Below are 7,868 nucleotides of genomic sequence, written 5' to 3'. Positions count from 1 at the left end.
ACTCAGATTCCCTCTCCTCTTCAAATATTTAAATCGCCCAAACTGGTTCGTTACAAGGTCTTAAACTGTTTTTTTAAGAAGCGCGCAGCAATGCTTAAAAGATATTCCCTCCCCTTTCTTAATCTAACTTCCTCTTTATATAGCGCATTTTCTTTTTTAGGGACAGATATAAGTTTGGAAATAGTAGAAAATTGGCATGGTACAGGGTTTACAATGTTAAAAAACTTTATGAAAGATGGGGCCTGGATTACCCTTTCAGATATGGCTCCTCTGGTCCAAGGCAACTTTTTAATGTTAGGCTCATATAAACTGTTTACAGTGTATTGCGTCAACTGGATCCTACACTTCTTTCTCCTCCTGTCCAGCTATTTAGTGAACTGTTTATTTCTATACATGAGAAGAAACCAGGGGAGTGAAAACGCTCTTTAACACAGAATAAGGCCCCGGATCTTTATCTTAAAGCAATTCATAAATGGCAAGGGCAGGAAAATTTATCATTAACTTCTACTGTGTGGCAGAAAATGAATAGACTGAACTTCTCTGTACTAAGAGGCGCTAATTGGCGCAGAATGCTGTTTTTTAGTAAGTGGCTCCTGTATTATACCCCGGCGACTGTTTCTAAAATGTATTCCAATAGCTCATCTAATTGCTTCCGGTGCTTGCATTATAATCCTGACAACTGGTCTCATATTATTGCTTTCTATTCCAAAATAGCATCCTTTTGGGAGGATATCTTTGTATTTCTTCAAAATCAACAGAAAATTATGATTTCACAGAATGTTAAGTTGATTTTGTTTGGCTTTGATTTAGAGCTGATATTAACCGGGCAACTAGTCAAACTATTGTATATAGCTATGGCTGTGGCTAGATCATTATTACTTCAGAACTGGCGCTCACACTATTGCCCTTTGGTACAAGAATGGCGCCATAAAATGGAGAGAGTTAGAAAATGTGAACAAAGTTATGCTCAAAGAATTGGGGCGGTTCGGAAATTTGAGAAAATATGGGAATTGTATTTTGATTAACGAATATTGGGAATGTTATGGAATGTATTTTTATTCATATTTTCTTTCGAATTTGTCTGGTTCCGAACTCACTCGGCATATGTTAGTATATTTCTGTGTTGTGGTGCATCCAAGACATCAATAAAAAAAAAAAAAAAAAAAAAAAAGAGTCCAGTGGCAGATGGTGACATTTGAAAGTGGTGAGGCATAAAACAGTTGTCGTACTGCACTGCGGCGAGCAAGTGAACCCGAACCACCTACTGGGGGTTCGGGGTGTTCTCCCCTCAAGAACATTTTGAAAAAAGAGTGGGCAAATTGTGAATTTTCAAACAAATTTGAGAAAGCAGGAAGAGGTCAACCACTCTGAGGTCTGATGACCCTGTCCAGTCTCCGGCCCGGCCCCTACACACTAGGTACCCCGTGGGTCTTGACCTTATGCATTAATAGTACATTTCTTACAAGGTTGATTTCCAGTGACTGTAGGTTATAAAGATTTCTGGGACTATTGTAAGTTTGCTGGTCTGCGTGCCATGACTAGACAACACATTTAAACTTTTGTGCTTTGTCAATGGTTCTCTGATTTTTAAGTCAGCATTTTAAAGTGTTGATTTAACAGACACCCCAAGGAGCCCAAAGGAAGGAAGTGTCTGCAAGACCTGATTTTGATGTTCTTCTGGCCAGCAGCTGGTTTCCTTCAGGTGAAATGTGTACCCTTGCCACCTCCCTTAGTTCAGGTATCTTCCGGTCCAGTGTGTACTCAATCCTGGCCACCACCTTTGAGGTCTGCTGCATGCACTGGGATCTCAGCTGCGCCAGTTCCTTTTCCATGGTGGAGAGATCCCCTAGGGCCCCTGAGGAGAGCTCCTCAGATACCCTCATGCTGAGGTCAGACAGGCATTGGTGCAGCCTCCCCTGGTTCCCTCGCTCCTGGGTCGTGAATGAGCTGTTTCTGGCCCAGGGCACCCCCCATCTAACCAGGGGCAGCATCCGGGGCCCTTTCCACTCCGAAGCAAGGGCCAGGTTGGCTGTGCTGGCCAGCAGCCTCCCCATGGCCTAACTGAGGGACCTGATCTTCCCCTGCAGGTGCTCCTGCCCCTCTGGGTCCAGCTCCTAGGGGTCCAGCTCCTCCAGGAGCCAGGTGTGGTTCTCCTCAGAAGGCTGCTCCCTTCTCAGCAGCTTGCTCAGCACCCACATCTGCACCTTCTCCCAAAGCTTGGCCCTGCACTCCGGGGGGCACGTGCGGCCCCAGAGGGCTTTTACCACCTCAGGAAGGGCCACGGCCAGCATGTTAAAGCCCAGCCCCCACGAGTCATTCTTCAATTTGATTAAACACTTTTCTATATCAATATCGGATTCTAGCCCAAGGCTTGCTCCAACGCCCAATATCATCCCTCTTCCTGTCACCTCTCCCTTGGTTCCTATCATCCCTCTGCCTGTCACCTCCCCCTTGGTTCCTATCAACCCTCTGCCTCTTACCTCCCCCCTCATTCCTGTCACCCCTCCGCCTGTCATCTCCTTCCTTTACAGATGCTAGAAAATTGCCACCATCCCCAAACCACAGCCAAGCGATAGCAGAACAACTGACTCCCGGCAGTCCTCCGAGCGCACCTGTGGCTCTTGGTCGTAGACCGTCCGCTATTTCAGTTTCCCCAAAATGTCCGTACTCCTTTTTCCTTTCTGCTGCTGTTTTCAGGAAATAAATTCACTCCAGCCCCTTACAGAGTAAGCAGAAGCAGAAATAGTGTGGTTTCACTTTCGTAGCCCCACCATTGCTCACACTGTCATGCACACGTAGTGACACACAGAGTGCATAGTGCACAAACGCTTCAAGAATTTTCAGATCTAATGCATGAAACTAATAGGGGCAGCCCTTCCCGGCTCAATGCCTTATTAATTAATTTTAAATAAGCGAAATCTTACTTGGATGTTGTGGCAAGTTTCATTTGACTAACTTTATATTTAAACTACAGCACAACCTTCTAAAAAACTGTAGTATATAATCACTTTGACTGCTGGTGCTAGTATGTCCTAAGTTATGAAGACAGCTGGCAGAGCTTCCAGGATGGAAAGGCCATCATATACAATTGGGACTTACTCTGCAGGAGTTTGTATCCAACCTAACTCCACATGCTAGGGTTAGCGCTCGAGTAGAGAAATTGTAGAGTGCGCATGGCTACTTTGGTCAGCCCCAGGGCCAACCAAACAGTGAGGGCACTCAGAGTGGTACAAGCCACTCCTCCCCACCCCGCCCACCCGCCCACCCCCAACCAGGCATAACCCCCCGCCCTCCCCCAACCCCAACCAAATTTAAAATACCATTTAATTTTTTGATTTTCTTACTTGAGAAAGCAGTAGTGCGTCGCTCCTACGCCCTAATGGAGCGGCTGCCATTGGTTGAGTCTGAACTTGATCCCAGAGCTGAGGGAATGGACTTGAGTGTGTGGAGGTGTTCTCTTTCTCTGAAAGGATGACCATCGGAGCTGTGCCCAAGACCTTACTTAACTTAACAGAACCCAACCCTGCCGCAGGCAGTAGTAGCTAACACCTGGGCCTGCACAATCCTTGTTGCTCCCAGTCAGCCAGGCATCAATCGCAGTGAGAAAGCAGCTGCCCCAGAACCAGTTTTCAGTGATCATAGAGGGTGGGTTGCTTATTTCTCTGGCCACAATTCTCGGGTCTGCCCATGGGAAGTGATGGAGCAGGGGAGAAACAAAAATTTTTGCACCCCTTGTAAAATTGTTCCCTCATAACTGTAATAATATTAATTGTGTGAAACATGTAAACTAATCAACAAAATGCACATGATTTAGACACAAAACGGGAAAACTAACTGCTGTTTTGCAAAACTAATTTACTAATAAAAACAATGAGTTAAACTAATATAGAGCTATGATGACGTAGATATAACTGAGTAAACGCATGTGTTTTGTGCTTAAGGTAGAATTGTATTTTGGCAAAAGAATGCAGATGGTAAGCAAAAATCGCATATAATTTAGCTTCGCTAGATAACACTTAACATGGGAAATTTAGAATTGTGGGAGGTAAACAGAAGGGCTTATTTGCGATATCTAATTTCTCTTGTGTTTGTTTTCATATTAGTTCCCATTTTCGCCTGCCCGGCCTAGTCTGAAAGTAGCTTTTAAACACAATGGTGGAAATGAAATCCAAAGATGGACCCCACGAATGTGCGAATGAGTGTATGGCCTATGTCGGGAGCAAGAGATGTCAAGGTCAGCCTAGCCTATGAACGGGAGTTGTGCCAAAGTTGCCTGCATTTAAAAGTCTAGGAAAGGATGAAAATTGAAACCAGAGTGTTTTGGAATAGATACAAAATGATAGACAAGTACCAATGTGAACAATAAGTCAAGAGAAAACTTTGATATGACTTTGCATTTTTACGAACTGGTTTAAGCAAGGAGGACATGAGGTGATCATCACCACTTCTCTACTGGACCAATGAGAGATGAGTGTGGACCCTAAAAGTTTCAATTTGGGTTTAGATAGTTAGAAAAAAGGTATATAAGAGCCTGTGTGAAGGAGGGTTAGGTTGGTCCCCTGAGTTTTTTGTTTTCACACCACGACATGCTGTCGGTTTGGATGCTTTTTCTGGTGCAAGAGACTTTGAAATATTTTGGACTTTAAACTTTGATTGGGAAAAGAAACAAGATCTGTTGTGGAGATTCTATGTCGGGAGGGAGACATTGAGGAGGTTAGAAAGACAGTCAGCTTGGGAACCTGTTCTATGCAGTTCAGTCATCGCTCTATTGAAAATTGGTAATGAGTATTTTTCATTTTCTTTGCTTAATATGCATTAAATAATAATAATAAGATATTTACAATTTAAAATTCTCTCCTAATGAATCTAGATAAAAATCTGTAAAATATAAACTCGAGTCTGTGTTTATTAAAATAAAAGTCATGACAATCTAATGTTAAAAGTCATGGGAATATTATGATTGAGCTGGACTTAATCGCCATCATCTGATTCCTGCTAGTTGGTCCATCGACCAAATAGCGGAGTACCTTAATGTTTGTTCCTTATGACTGTTGAGGATTTGAAAATGTTAATGTATATAATGTATACAGGTAATTTATAGGTTAATAAGGTACCCTGCATATCCAGCAGCTCGTCTACATGTCACTGATTCAGGGGCAGTGTGGTTTTGTGTGAGTGTGATTGTGACTCGTGGTGCTATGGGCCCCTCCAATGAGTAAAATAAGTTGCTCCTGGATTAGTGAGATAGTGAGATAGTTGGGAGGGTTGTTTGAAAACCGCTCTGCCGTCAGAAGAAAGGTTCTGCCATGTTGTATAAAGGTAGAGAAGGACGCTGTGCAATTGTTTGGAGTAGGCCAAACAGGAACTGCTGCAAAGTGAGTAGCGTTACCCTTAGGAGCTTTTACGTTATCGGATGGGAAATGCCAGGCATACATATGCCATCCCTGGGCACCCTCTTCAGAACACTTTTGGACATGTGGAAGACAGAAGAAGGACTGCACCTATTGTTGGGACCTGTTAGGAGACCTGGAAGGCTGGATCTGCTCCCAGATGTACCCAGTACAAAGAAATGGACTCTAAGGGTCAGTTGGCTGACCTTCTGCTAAGGCTGTACTTGAAAAACCATCGAATCATACCAGTGTGTTGCAGAATTTAGGTGAAGGTAGGAAGCCTGACGATTAGGCAGTATGGTTGAGAATATACGAAGTGGCTTGCAAGGAGTACCTGAACTCACGACAGGTCGAAAATTATTGTGCTAAGCAGGTCGCATCCACGTCGTGGCCCTTTACATGAAGGCAGCAAGGCCTTGCCCCCAATTAACACCTAGAGCATTGGTGTCGTTCAGCTGAGAATGTGTAAGTCGAGAATTGTTGTGCTAAGCAACATGAGAAAGAATATGTCCCAATGAGTAAGAAAGCAGTCTAAAATGAAGGAAAATATGTTCCAGAGTAAATCGAGTGAGCTTAGATAAGATAAGACGTGCTGACCATACACGCGTCGCAATCCCTTTGAAGGCACAAACAGGCAGATGTGTCTCTTTATTTCCACCCATCTACCCAGCACGTGGTCAATGATATTGCAGTAGGCTAATGCACTAAACTACAATCGTCCATATGGAGGCTGTGTTGATCTTTCTCCTCGTGTTGTATGAAAAAAATATGATTAATTGATTAGGAAAGTGGCTCAGGGAGATGTAAAATATGTCCTAAATTGGTGTGCTTAGGTGAGTAGTGCTCCATTACACGCAATGACTACATCAGGATTTGAAGCAATAAACAATCTGTACCAAGATGAATGTTTTATAATGGACACCCCCAAAATGGCCAGCTTATGGTTTCTCTGGATGTCATATGCTGTAGACTTCCATCCACCATAATGATGACCAGAAGCACCAACCCTGCTGTATTTCAGAAAGATCTACATTTTACCTTGACCAAAAACAATTATTTACATACCCTTGTTCATGATGGAGAGCAATTTGTTTGTCTTTAATAATAATTCTTTTTTTGAAAGTTTCAGTTCTTAAATGGGATGGGTACCCAAGTAAATTCTTGATTCTTTCTACCTTACATCTAAAATCCTTGTTTCCAGAACTTTCTTATTATTAATTATTCATGATATGTATAGCATGACTACTCGACTCAGTGTCTCAAGGCGATGAGGTGGGGGGCTGCTGGTCCACCTGGGCGCTCAGGTTCGGTCCAAGAGCCAGATCCTTCCTGATTAGGTCAGCGACGGGGCTTGTCTGAGGTGGAGCGCTCCAGGTCTTGGCGGAGAGGTAGGAGAAGAATCTTCCTCCCATCCTTGTCTTGCAGATCCTTGGAACGGTTGCCACGGTCAGTTGGGTGCAGAGGAGATGTCTGGTGGGTACGCGGAATGAGAGACAGTGGTTTAGATATGCTGGTCCTGTGTCATGGGGGCTTTGTAGGCATGTGTGAAGAGATTGAAAGTGACTCTTTTGTTGACTGGGAGCCAGTGGACTTCTCGCAGGTGTTTGGTGCTGTGGCTGCTGCAGGGGATATTGAGGATCAGTCTGGCTACAGCGTTTTGAAAGTTTTTTAGTTTTCTAAGGAGTTTCTGGTTCACACTGGCGGAGAGTGCGTTGCCTTAGTCAAGTCTGTATTGCTGATGAGCACTTGAGTGATTTCTGGATTCGGTGGGGATTCATATGAAGGTTTTTCGAAGCAAGCGAAGCATGTGGAAGCATGATGAGGAGACGGCATTGATCTGGTGGTTCATTGTGAGCGAGCTGCCAAGTATGATGCAGAGGTTTCCTGCGTGTTCTGTGAGTGTGGGGGGGGTGTTCCTAGTGCAGCGGCCACCAGGAGTCGTCCCAAGCGGAGGGTGTGTGTCCCAGGATGAGTTCAGTCTTGTCCCAGTTGAGCCTGAGGCAGCTGTCTCTCATCCAGGTGGTGACAGCCTTCATCCCATCATGGAAGTTGTCTCTGGTGGCCATGGGTTCGTTAGTCAGGGAGAGGATCAGCTGAGTGTCGTATGCATAGGAGATGATAGTGAGTCTGTGGTTCCTGACGATGGCAGCGAGTGGGGCCATGTAGGGTGGGGCTCAGGGATGAACCATGGGGCACTACGCAACTGATCTCTGTGGGTTCTGAGAGGAAGAGTGGTAGTATGACTCACTGTGTTCGACAAGTGATGAAGGAGCAGATCAAGTCTAGGCCTTTGCTGCTGATGCCAGCATTGTGGAGTCTTGTGCTTAGAGTGCAGTGGGAGATGGTATCTAAGGTGGCTCCGAGGTCCAGGAGGATTAGGGCTGCTGTCTCGCCCCGGTTGAGGAGGGAGAGGATGTTGTCAGTGGCAGCGAGGAGGGCAGTCTCTGTGCTGTGGTTGCTTTGGAAGCCGGATTGGGA

At 44.8% G+C, this 7,868-nt stretch overlaps 1 pseudogene; it reads right to left on the bottom strand.

Annotated features, from left to right (window-relative positions):
- Positions 1-1,613: 1,613 nt before the first annotated feature.
- Positions 1,614-2,492, bottom strand: LOC147679503 (uncharacterized; annotated as a pseudogene).
- Between the last annotated feature and the right edge of the window lie 5,376 nt (positions 2,493-7,868).

Source organism: Lissotriton vulgaris, chromosome 11 (genome assembly GCF_964263255.1).
Source record: "Lissotriton vulgaris chromosome 11, aLisVul1.2, whole genome shotgun sequence".
Classification (NCBI taxonomy): Eukaryota; Metazoa; Chordata; class Amphibia; order Caudata; family Salamandridae; genus Lissotriton; species Lissotriton vulgaris.
The sequence above is the reverse complement of the archived record's forward strand: the minus strand, read 5'-3'. Positions and strand labels throughout refer to the sequence as shown.